This window comes from Chionomys nivalis, chromosome 14, assembly GCF_950005125.1.
Source record: "Chionomys nivalis chromosome 14, mChiNiv1.1, whole genome shotgun sequence".
Classification (NCBI taxonomy): domain Eukaryota; kingdom Metazoa; phylum Chordata; class Mammalia; order Rodentia; family Cricetidae; genus Chionomys; species Chionomys nivalis.
Window position 1 is genome coordinate 26,630,013 of NC_080099.1, and position 12,940 is coordinate 26,642,952.

General features: G+C 39.7%; 1 protein-coding gene across 2 annotated transcripts in view; it reads left to right on the forward strand.

Moving 5' to 3' along the window:
• Fbn2 (fibrillin 2) overlaps positions 1–12,940 on the forward strand; it is a 189,094-nt gene that overhangs the window by 66,208 nt on the left and 109,946 nt on the right. The window lies entirely within an intron of this gene.

The window sequence follows — 12,940 nt, forward strand, 5'->3', positions numbered from 1 at the left end:
CGACTCTATAGACAGTCAGCTCAGTAAAAGCCCCTGTCTCAGAAGAAGAAGGAAGAAGGAGGGAAGAATTGGAGGAGGAAGAAGAAGAAATCAACAATGATTATGACAATGGGACCAGGATGGAGAGTAGAAAAGAATACTCGACCTTGACCTCTGACCTTCACATGCATAAGCACCTGCACATACATACATGCACACACACAGGCAAATTGCATTTTTAACTTCTATCATAATTTTAATACTTTTATTCCCAAGTAAGAGGAAGCATGTAGAGAGAAATAGTTACTTAGGTGTGAAATATTATTCAGAATGTGCATGGGAAGTGAGGAGGCTTCACATGCATAAGCACCTGCACATACATACATGCACACACACAGGCAAATTGCATTTTTAACTTCTATCATAATTTTAATACTTTTATTCCCAAGTAAGAGGAAGCATGTAGAGAGAAATAGTTACTTAGGTGTGAAATATTATTCAGAATGTGCATGGGAAGGGAGGAGAATGGCATACCTGGATCACAAAGTCAAGTACCAACACATCAGGCCGGTAGGAGCTATGCCAAACACCAGCACATTAAAGTCTCAGCCTTGATATAGTCATCATGATCGACTTTACTGCCCATGATTTCCATATGTGATATAAAATACAGTATTTTCATGGCACGAATTATTGAGAATTTTTAATATATCATTTCAGTGGGGATGGACATTCAGCACAGCATCCAATAAGTAAGACTTAACAAGCTAGCACAAGTTTTCAAAATGTTAAAATTGATATATGGGAGCATATATTTGCCTAGTCTGATAACCTATTGAGGGCAATGACGTGGTGATGAGGGAACGTAGCACCAGAGATTTCATGACCAGTTAATTCCTGTCTGCTCTTAGCTGGCTGTGCTCTCCATGCCCTAGTAAGTTTCACACAAATCACGGCAATGAGCATTTGATACTCTGATAATTAAATGTATGTAACATAAGAGCAATCGTGAAATTACACTTTTCTAGATCAAATGCTAGAAACCAGTGTGATTTTACCAGTGCCAATGTGTGTTCACGTCCTTTTATAAAGCACTGAAAAATAGGTAGAATAATGCACATAGTTCTTGTAGTTGAATGTCTCTTGATCCCTGGAAAATTCAAGAACCTCCAAAACACCTTTTTCATACATGTAAAACAGATATCACAGGCAAACAGCACTTCCTTTCCCCTTAAACAATTATAATAAACAGGTAGGAGAGGTTTTCCTGGCAGTGTTGGTGAGAAGATAGTGAGTTCAATTTGGAGTTTCTTCAAAATAGAAGGTGCAGTAAACTTTATGCCCTCCAGCAAAAGGGACAGTAATGGCAGATTCATGAATTCAGAAGTGTAATTTCTAAGTTGTTGCTGTTCTTCTAGACCAGTGGTCCTCGACGTGTAGATTGCGACAGTATATCAGATACCCTGCATATCACAATTTATATTATGATTCATAGCAGTAGCAAAATCACAGTTATAAAGTAGCAGGAATGCATCATCATCTAGTTACATCATCTATTTAGAGTGAAAGGTAGTGTGTCTACATCAGCTAGTTAGAGTGAGAGAGGGTGTGCCTACATCAGCTAGTTAGAGTGAGAAACAGTGTGTCTACATCAGCTAGTTAGAGTGAGAAATAGGTGTGTCTACATCAGCTAGTTAGAGAGAGAGATTGTGAATCTACATCAGCTAGTTAGAGTGGGAGAGGGTATGCCTACATCAGCTAGTTAGAGAAACAGGTGTGCCTACATCAGCTAGTTAAAGATATGGGTGTGTCTACATCAGCTAGTTAGAGAGAGAGATGGTGTGTCTATATCAGCTAGTTAGAGAGAGAGATGGGTGTGTCTAGATCAGGCCACTTAGGGTGAGAGTCTGCTCAAGTTCATCTGTGCAACTAGAAGGCTGTAGAGTCAGCCATTTTCATTTCCACAGAAAAATGACTCCATGAATTTTTGTGATTCCACCACTTCCTTGTGAGGGGCCAGGTATGCACTTTATTGTAGGCTGAGCATGAAGAGTGGCCCTTCCATACTAGTTACACAGTCCACTTTCGTATGTACACAGATAGTGTTTATATCATACAGTAAATTAACAACTGCTTTTGTGAAGTGTTGGAGATTGAAAACAGGGCCCTGCTCATTTGGGGCACGTTCTCTAATTCCAATCTGCCTCCCCAGCTACGTACCACTACAGTAAAAGTTAAACTGAACTTTAAAACACAGAACCTCCTAGGACAATTTTCAAAATAGAGCAGAACTAAGAAAATACAGCTACAGCAATCGAAGGTCGACCTTCTTTGCAGGAATCGTATGCTGTGTGTATTTAGTGAGTGAGCATAGACACTTCATTTTTTGGTTTCCTTTCTAGAAAAACTGAAAAGCACAAGGGGAGTTTAGCACTCATGACATTACACTACTACGGTGGAATGTAGAACTGGGTTCATTTTCACCTGAGACCATTTATTTAGAGATAAAAATAAATTACTCATAAATGTGTGATTAGAGCATTGAGAAATGGTCAACTTCTTTAGCTTTCTTACAGTAGATTGCCAAAATGCTTCTTACAGCATCAAGGTTTTACGTACCGCTTAATAACGAGAACAGGAGTACAGAGTACTGAATTCCTGAAGCTTTGCCAAGTCCAAATGGTTATAGTAAATTTCACTTTGGAATTTCCTGGCTTTCATGTTCTTGAAATTTTAGGTTTACCCAACCTTAAAGGGAGACTTTCAATTCATCTTCTCCTCATTGAAAATTTGAAGGAAACTGTGAAAGGTGGGGGGAATTGGAGCAAAGAATTAGTGAGGGCCTGCTGGGAATACGGCTCTGTGGCAGAGTGCTTACTAAGCAGCTATGGGACTCTGAGCTTGATCTTCCGAGCTGGTGGTGGGAATAAAAACCAGGAAAGATGTTGGAAGACAATTGAATAGCTCTCCCCTCTTCTGTTAGAGGTGCGCTCTGCACATAGGCGATTTCACCATGTTGAATCATCAGTATTGTAAAGTTATGAAGAGTAATTAGTTTTATTTATCCTAGAAGTCCATGTTTTAAATGTAATGTTGTTTCCCGTGTGTCTTAATTTGGATTAACAAAGGGTAATAAAATATTTCACCCCAAGAAAAACGTTGGTTCAAGGGGGGCGGGGGAGGCAATTCACTGTTGGTGAGTTATTTCCTTGCTCTCCAAGGAAATCATTTTGGAATATATATCAAAAATTAAAGTTCATGTTGCTTAACTATTTTCTCAGTGACTTATATTTTGAGGTGAAAATAGTTTTCCAGATGTTGTCGCAGTGCCACAAAGCATCATGATGGCATTGCCTCTTGCTGCCAGCACTTTGTGCCTGAATTACTCCAAACTAGGAAGATGCGGCACTGATTCCAGGTCAGCGGGGAACCCTTTATTACACTGCACAATAGTAGCCTGTTACAAATGCCATTATTCCTAGTGAGCAAGCACACAAAACTCTTCATGAAAAAGCTCTGCTGGCACCCATTTATGCTAACATACAAAGAGCATTTTAAAAGCACTTTCCTAGACTTGACAGCAGGTGCTATTTCTGATGCCACACTGTCACACCACCCTGACCCCAGGTGTAGTCTTGTTCTTTTGGTCAACAATGCCAGCATCCAGAGAAGGAATGTAGCAAGTGCTTGGTCTCAGCTCGAGTCGTCACTTTGCTATGCTGTTGATGGTCTAGGGAAACGTCTATCTGATATTCACTTTTGTCTTCACATGGTTTCTCTCAGTACACTGTGTTTGGAATGGGGGAGAGATGCAGAGCTCTTGCTATACTTGACTAGGAGTCAAGAGTTGCATATCCAATACTTTGTGCTGGTGGCTCATGAGCACCTTTGTAGATGGAATTTTCTTAGGGCCACAAAATAACAAATAATTATTTGGATATTTATAAGTTATGAAAGTTTGGCCAAAGCTTAGGCTTATTATTAACTAGCTCTTATAACTCAAATTGACCCATATCTTTTAATCTACCTTCTTTTACATGGCTTGGTTACCTTTACTTTGTGAAGCCCATGAAGGTTGCTCTGCATCCTCTGGTGTTTCCTTGTGACTCTGCCATTCTTCCCAGTGTCCTCTCTGCCCCTAAAATCCTGCCTACATATTGACCATTCTACTTTTTATTAAACCAATCACAGTGCCATATCTTTACACAATATAATCAAATATCTCACAATATTTCCCCCTTTTTGTCTAAATAAAAAGGAAAAGATTTTAACACGGACATCGTAAAGCTATATATTCAATAAGAACAATTATCAGGTAAGAATTCCATTTACAATATCCATTCCAATTATATTTGGCAATTTTAAAGAAAATAATTTATTATTTAGCCTACTTAGTGAGTCCAAAGTTTGTGCCTAATTTACCTTCTATCATAACTAAGAAAAAATAGAACTGTAACTATCCAGTGTTCAACTCCATCAAAGACCTCAGAAGGATATTATATTACCTGAATAAATAAAGTGCATTGCAAGCAACCTTCAAAAATTTAGAAATGACAGAGACATCTAGCTACCTGGACAATCACCCAGAATTCCTCTGCAGCATTGGAGCATCAAACATTTGGCCTTTAATCCTAGAATATCTGGCAGACTCATCTATGAATCAAGAATTTTGAAGAATTGCCTTGCCTTATCTTGACAAAGTTCAACAATCTTTTTCCTTTGTGTCCTCTTAAGTAAATGAGTATTGGAAATACAAGCACAGACTCCCATGCTTATATGAAAGTGCATTACCACTGAGCCATTTGTCTAGCCTAGCTATTATGTATTAATTCTATTGTGATATTTTCTCTTCACTTCATAACTTCCATCCCATTAATTTTATCTGTCTTGGTGGTTTCATCATTCTTTGTCCTTGGCTGACAATCACCTTCCAAAATTCAACTGTTTCAAGATACTCTAACTCAAAGGGTTAATGAAGAGGCCATTGATTTCCCCTAAAATCCCATTCTGCCTTGCGTTATTGATTTATTAATTCCAGCCACTAATGTACTTTGCTGTGTCTTTCTCTTACCCTTCCTTCTTACATTTAGGTAACTTTTCCTTTGTCTTTTTCTCCTTGAGGTCTGATCTCATTAACTAGACCTTAATGACCTCTACTGCCCCTGTCCACACTAATAACTCTGTCCTGGTTTGTTTTTTTTTTCCCCCCAACACTGAAATGTCTTCTTAACTAGCAGTGGACATATAGTTAGCCTCTGCCCTACTTTCCAAGACTCAGTTGCCCCTCTTTGCTCCAAAACAAGGACAGCAAACTATCCTAAGCCTTTTAACTACTTTCTGGTTTTATCTTCTATGTAAATGTCCTCAGCTCACAGGAAGCTTCATTCCTCACCCAAGAGACTTCCTTCAGACTTTTGACTCTTACTGTTCCTTATCTGGAAAAACACTCTCGTTCCTTCCTATACAGGTGATGTTTCTCTCATATTCTTGAAGGACCCTTTTCAGATACTAGGACATCAAGTACTTGTTCTGAGCCTCACAACTGCATTGAGTTACAATACTACTATAACATGTTGCCTTCCAGAGCAATCAATCATCTTATGATTTGTTTTATACCCATCTTCTTAGCAGACTGCAAATGCCTGGCAGGTACAGACCATACATAATTAGTTCTTGGTATGTGGCAAATCAAAGACTTTTAATCAGCAGTAACTTTTTGAGTTTGTGAATGAATAACATGTCTATAGTCAATTGTTTTTTATTGTTTAAAGAAATGAACCAGAAGGTTTTTAAAATAGAGCATCATTTTAATTTTTATTTTCTTATTCCAAAAAGAAATGCTTGAAAAATTTTGCCTCTTAAAGAAACTCAGTATCTTGAAGCTAAAATCTCCATGTTTGTTTAAGCACCCATCTCATTTAACCCTTTTCCATACAACTTAGATGATGAAAAACCAAAAAAAAAAAAAATTAAAGTATCATTTATTGTTACAGTAACAAAGTAATGATTAGATGGACTCTAAATGGATAAATTTAGAAATTTGAATTTAGTATGGAATAGCATAAAAAATCAATGACTTCAAAAATATCAAATAAGAATTCCTGTAGAATTTTTCTTAACAAAACAGGTATTTAAGTTTGAAAAGTCTTAATTGTTTAAAATCTGCAAATAAAAAAATGAGGTCCTGTATAAAAATAATTATGTTTCATTGTCAGTTATAAGATCATCTTCCACAGATGAGCAGTTATACATCACTACCAGGAATGTGAAGATCTGTCCCAGGAATAGAAGAAAGACTCAGCATCTTTAAATGAATCCATGTAGTATGTCAGAGTAGTTTAAAGTTCACCATCACCACAGAAGATGCAGGAAAACATGAAAACAACAGAAACAACATCTCTAGTGTCACTTCCCAATGAAAAATATCTACAAACTAGGAATTTATTGAGAGGAGTTTCCCCACCATGATCAAGTGCATCTTCTTGCGTGCCAAAAGAATTTTTTCTCCACCAGCAGGAAGTAAACTGCTCAGCATTTCTGCTCAGTTTTTGTGGAGGCTGCAGCCAGGACAATTAGGGAAGAAAGGTAGTGAAGGTCATCAACTAGAAGAGCGAAAGAAAACTACAGCAGTCTCTCCTTGACTTCAAGAGATGCATCCCAGAAGTCCTAGTGGATGCCTGAAGCTATAGTTACTGTCTGCCTATTTCTGTTTTGCTGCCTAGTTAGCTATCTCTTTACATATGCATATGTAGTGTTTTCCTATACATATATAAATACATGCATACATTAACTTACACACGAGGCATTTTAGTTAGGTGTGCTCACATTAGCACAATATTAAGAAACTCAGGGGGTTCTTATAAACAGAGTGAGCCAGCAAGGGGACAATACAGGAGAATATATACTGTGTAGATGTGTCCACTAAAGGGAAGTTTGAAACCTCAGATGAAAATTTAATCACACTACTCAAAATATACACAATGTGTTGTTTTCCGTTTAATATTTTTGAACTCTTTGAGCCTGGCTAACCAAAATCACAGAATGTGGATTTGTATATAAGAGAGGTGTTGTGAGCAAGCCATGCCAGAATCATAGACAAATACATATGTGCCTTTCAATGTGTCAGAATTTATTGAGTAAAAATAATTTTACAAAGTACAGAAGTTTCAAAGGCAACACTCTACCTGATTTTTCTTCTCCCCTTAGTAATCTGGTTAAGAGGAACATATTCCTTTATTCTGATTTTAGTTACTAACATTAATTCTTAGAGATCATGCATCACACACGGTGTATGTGTACCTGTGCGTGCATGTGTGCCTGTGTGTACATGTATGTGTGTACATGTATGTGTGTACATGTATGTGTGTACATGTATTTATATGGGATACAAAATGGATACAAAATATAAAAAGGCTCCAGAAGAGGTTTAAGAAGTAGGCTGATGAAAATATATGGTCTGTATTGATAAGATAATGAACCCAAACCAGCTTCAAGTGAAAGGGCAAGACCTGGTCAATAGCCAGAAGAGACAGAGAGAGGAACAGCAGGTCCAGAGGGGTGAGCAGGAGGATGAGCAGAAGTCAGATGAGTAGGTAGCATCCACAGTGTGGTCTAGCTGAGGAATAGTAGGGAGTTCTCTGCCTTTTGAGCCTTGATGTCCACACACAATGACAGGTCAGTTGTTGAAGGGGTAGTTGATGTCACCATCTCAGTGTGGGTTTCTACCCCTTTATAGGGTCCATGTGAGGGAGTTTTACCCTTCCATGAGTTCACTGTATCAGATAAGTTCTGCTCTCTATGATATAGTTTTAGTATGTTCATGTGCCTCTGCAGTCTGTTTACCATGATAAATTATTAAGGTGACAGTAATAAGTCATGTATCAGTCTATGTCGCATGGATGGTGCTGGACAGGTGATGTGTGTGAACCTACCCAGACGCATAGTAATTTTCCATCTTCAAAATGCAGTCAGCAGCTGCCCATGAGATGAAATGTCTCATGATGAGGCCCAAACTGAAAACCACCGTTTTACAGTTAAAGCAGGGCACACTCTGATTGAATAAGGGGGACTGCAGTGTCTGTATGGTGGATGATGTGCTTAACCGATAAAATACCACCTAAAGGCAACGAGATATCCCCTAAAGAGTCTTCAGTGTACTCTCTAAAGAGTGAGGATTCCCAAAGTGAAATTAAGAGAATTCTATTAGTAATAAGATCAAAAAGAAAGAAACTGAAATCAAAAGACAAGCATACTGAAAACTATAAATAGTGTTGAAGTAAATTAAGATCTATATAAATGGAAATAGGCTGTACTTTTTCAGAATAGAAGGTTTAGCACTATTGAAGTGCAAGCAGAAGGCAGAGAGCACTCTGGAAATGATTCCTCAAAACCCACCCCAGTAGCACACCTCCTCCTAGAAGGCCACACCTCCCATCATTCCCAAGCAGTTCCATGTTGACTGATGTTTCTGTCCTGCCCAGTTCCTGCAGTAGTTAAGTCGCAACGAAACCACACAGAGTTCAACATTAGTTATAAACTGATTGGCCTAGTAGCTCAGACCTCTTATTAACTCTTATAACTTATATTAGCCCATTATTTTTGTCTATGTTAGCCACATGGCTCGGTACCTTACTCAGCGAGACAGTCACATCTTGCTTCTTCTTTGGCTAGGTCACAACTTTGGACTAAGCTTCCCTTTTCCCAGAATTCTCATTGCCCCACATCTACTTCCTGCCTTGTCACCCTGCCTATACTTCCTGCCTGGTTACTGTCCAATCAGCATTTATTTAAAATATAAGTGTCAGGGTACAGACCATTTTCCCGCAGCAGTTTCATTAACTGCAGACCAAGTCCTCCAACATTTGAGCCTATAGAAGCCATTCTCACGCACTGCCATAAAATAAAATGATCCATATTTGTAATGAACATAAGAAATTAAATACATTTTTTAAAGATATACAAAAGATTGATAAGCACCACATGGAAATATCAGCAGGATATCCTTAGGGAATCAAACCACACTATGGTATAATAACACTTCTACCCCTACTTAAAAACACACACACACACAAAACACTGCAGGAAACAAACAAGAGAATAATAAATGTAGATGACAATATGGAGAAACTGGAGTGCTCATACAATGTTGGTGGGAGTATACAATGTCACTGCTGCTTTGAAGACAGTTGGTCTCTGTGACACCTTAGACATCACATTGGTGACAGCTTCGTGTCCACTATCCCCCAAATGTAAGTCACCCAAATATCCACAAGGAATGATAAGCAGCATCATGCATACAGCCACTCACAGGGGAAAAAAAATGCAAAAACACACCACAGCACGGAGCAGCATAGCAAATGTCAAGCTACTTGAAAGCCATGTGTCCCTGAAGGCCACCTACTTCATGATCTCATTTGCATGGACTGTGCAGACCAGCCAGTTGTGTTAGGACAGTCTAGAGTAACGGTTACCCGGGGCTTACAGGCGGCTGTGAAGAATGATTAATAGCAGAGGGGAATTGGCCAAGAGGGGTGAAGGTGCCATTAAATTAGGTTGCAGTGATGGTTGTACAGCCCTGCACTATATTTAGAAAAGTACAGCAGAAATTTATAAGGTGAAGATGCAGAGTGTCCAGTTCCAGAGGAACAGTTTCTCATAAGCCCCTGATAGACAACAGAACTCTGAGAGCATCTCGTATAGGTTGTGTTCTCCAAACCCAAGAGGGAGAAAGAAAGCAGAAGCTTTCCATTTACAATTTATCATATCACACCAGCATTGCCCTATTCGAACTAAAGCATGCAGCGATTGATTGTCCATCACATCCCAGCTCAGGGATTTGCCTGCTGCCCACCAATACACCTACAAGTTCTGCAGATTGTACCTAAGGATACAGGCTGCTAGCACTGGTGAGAAGGAAGGGTTCTAGCAGCACTTCCTAAATCTTGTCACTTGTTTCTGGTGCTCAAGAAGGGCTTTTGAGAATGCCATGTCCCTGTGACAACGGGGCATCCCCCGGGCCATGCTCTTAGAAGTCAGTGGTACCCAAGTTCCCTCTACCCACTAAGTTAGCCCCATCTCCTGCTAAGAGTAAGTCTTACAACACTATGAGGTTATGTGACTTGGCCATCAGAAATCCATCTCATAGTTTTCTTTAGACCCTGTTTTTCTTTTTGTAAGCCCTGTGTCCAGACTCATCAGCTCCATGTACACTCCAGCCCCTGTTATCTATCTTCATGGATGTTCTTATTGATGTATTTCCTGCACTCTTCCTCAGACTCTGTCCTCTCATGTCCTGGTCTTTCTTTCCTGGATTTTCATCTCTTCTCCTCAGGAGTTTCCCTGAGGTATGGATGGTTTTCACTGTTGCCTCTTCAAATTCAGCCCAGTTGGTTTGTGTCTGCTTGTTGAATCTGTATGTCTGTCTCTCACTGCACAGGGCCTTGCTCTATCTTTATTGAATCTTACAGGAAGCATCCATGGGGAAGGAAGGTGAGGCTTTACAGAAATCTTTAACAGAGTTTTACAAGGGATTAAGTCACTGGCTCCCACTCATCCCAACTTACCCAGATAGCAAGCTTCATGGCTTATTAGCCAATATCCATACATGGTTGCCTTCAACTTTACACGGCAAATTTCAGAAGTTGCTTTCAGCTTCTGTGTTTGCTGCTTTCGGCAAATGATGCACACACATTAGTTCGGTCAAGGGTGTAGAAGGGTGTATGGTTTAAGGCCACAGCTATGCACTAGCTTAGACTGTAAAAGTTGCTTACATGGGAAACCCGAGCACATAAGCTTAACTGTTACATCGTTCTCTGAAAAACAGGTTAAGCAAACTCTTTGACTACACAGTAGGACAGCGGTCTTAAATCTCAAGAGACCTCAAGGTGTATTATTTATTAACGTGGACTGTGAGTTCTAGCCAAAGTCCCAGTCTCTTAGAATGAAAGAGATATTTTTGTAATATTGCATCACCACCCAATTCAATGGCCACTGCTTCAGTTCTCTCCAGGTTTCTTCCTTGAGCCCCTGCCTTGGCTTCCCTCAATGATGGACTATAAGCTGTAAAATAAAACGATTTTATTTTTGCCCCAGTTGGTTTTGGTCAGTTTTGTATCACAACAGAAAACAAACTAGGAAACATAGCATCTATTTCTATATTCCAGATATTTCTTTAAAAAATACCCCCTCTCAAATGTCAAACATCTTTCACTTTTCAGTTTTGAACCAAAAAAAAAAAAAGTTCTTTATTAGGAAATGCTTACAAATTAAAGTTAGTGTTCAAAGAAAGGACATGAGATTTTATAATATTTAAGAATTTTCAGTAATCCTAAACCTCCTAAATTCTCGGGCTGCTAATACTTTGGATGATGAAGACAATACGATGCCCGGTCCAGCCTTCCGCTCGAGCCGCCTGCTTCTCATCATGCTACCCTCGGTCTCGTCTTCCTTGGGGAGAGGCAGGTTATCAGAACCTTTGTGGTTTGCAGTCTGTCCCAGCTTCATGCCTGTGCTGTTCTCCAGCGAATAGAAGCGCAGCGTGCACGAAGATGGCAGCCCCGGATGCAACAGGTCCTAATTTGCACACATGGTTTCATTTTGCGGGGCGAAGGCTGATGGGAGGGCTCTAACCGCTTACACATTTGCTCCTCATTTGTGTGGGCAGTTCCTGGTAGACTTCTGATCTCTCGGGGGATTGGTAGGTGTGGATTTGCGCCTCTGCCCTTCAGCAGCTGCGGAATCTCCAAAGAAGGCAGCGTTTTAGAGGACGTCCGAATGTTGACCTTCTTTTTACAAAGGACATTTAAAAAAGAAAATCTAATGGTTGCTTTGTGATACAACTCATTAGTTTGATGATTTGTCAGAATAAACGGGTAAAAAAAATGAGTGGAGCAATAGAGGGATATCAAAAAGGGATGGCTCACCTTATGTGTTATTATTGAAAACTCTGAATTATTTATTATTTATTATCATTTCTTATAATTTCCATTTCATAATTTTCATTTCTTTCTGATTGTTTAAGAATCTCATATTTGTATATAATGAGTGTGATCAAATGTTCCTCTCCCCTCCAGTTCTTTCTCTTTCTCCCTCACTACTTTTTCCCCCCAGCTGCTCTGATTTTAAACACTCTTGAGTCTACTTTGCGCTGCCCATGTGTGAACTGATATAGGACCATCAACTCCAAACTAGCTTCTCAGGGACTATATCCCTAAAGAAAAACTGCTTCTCCCTCCCCAGGCAGCCCCTGAGTTGCTTCTCAGCTAAGGGTGGGCCTTGCTGTCCACCTCCCTTCTTCAGCTAGCCTTTTGGCTAGCTCCGTCATACGCATGTCTTGTACAAGCTGTCACACACAGCCTCTGCGAGTTGATATGACCTTTATGTCTACTGCCAGGCCCAGGAAAGACCGTTTCCCTGTGAAAGTTCGCTATCCCTCACAACCTTCCTACCGCCTCTTCTGCAGGGCTCCCGGGGCTCAGGGGGAGGGGTGTAATGATGAAGTTTAACCGTTTTCCACCGTTTTCCCTCTCACTTATAATTAAAATGCAGTTATTTTCTCTGTCTTGTAAATTGAGACATTCTAAAAGAATGTATACAGCACAAGAGGACAAGAACATAAAAGAAACACAAAGTTCCCATTTACTTTGATTCTAAGTAATTATGTTTATGACTTTTATAATTGCTTCCTCTGTTCAGTGGTCTTTCCTACACCAGTGTCTTTGAGAACAATGCCAACAATTGGGTATCCCTGGCTGGGTTTTCTCCCAGTGGCTCATTTCCTTTTGTAAAAAGGATTAGCCTTCAGCTCCCAGTGTGCCTAAATGAGGTTTTGTTTGACTTTCTACCTTTCTCTGCCCCTGGGATTAAAAGAGAAGTACAGGAAAGCTTATAGAAACGCTCGGGTTTCCCGTTTTAGGACAACTTAAGAGAAAGCAGGCTTTCATTCTTGTGCAAGGAAACAGTC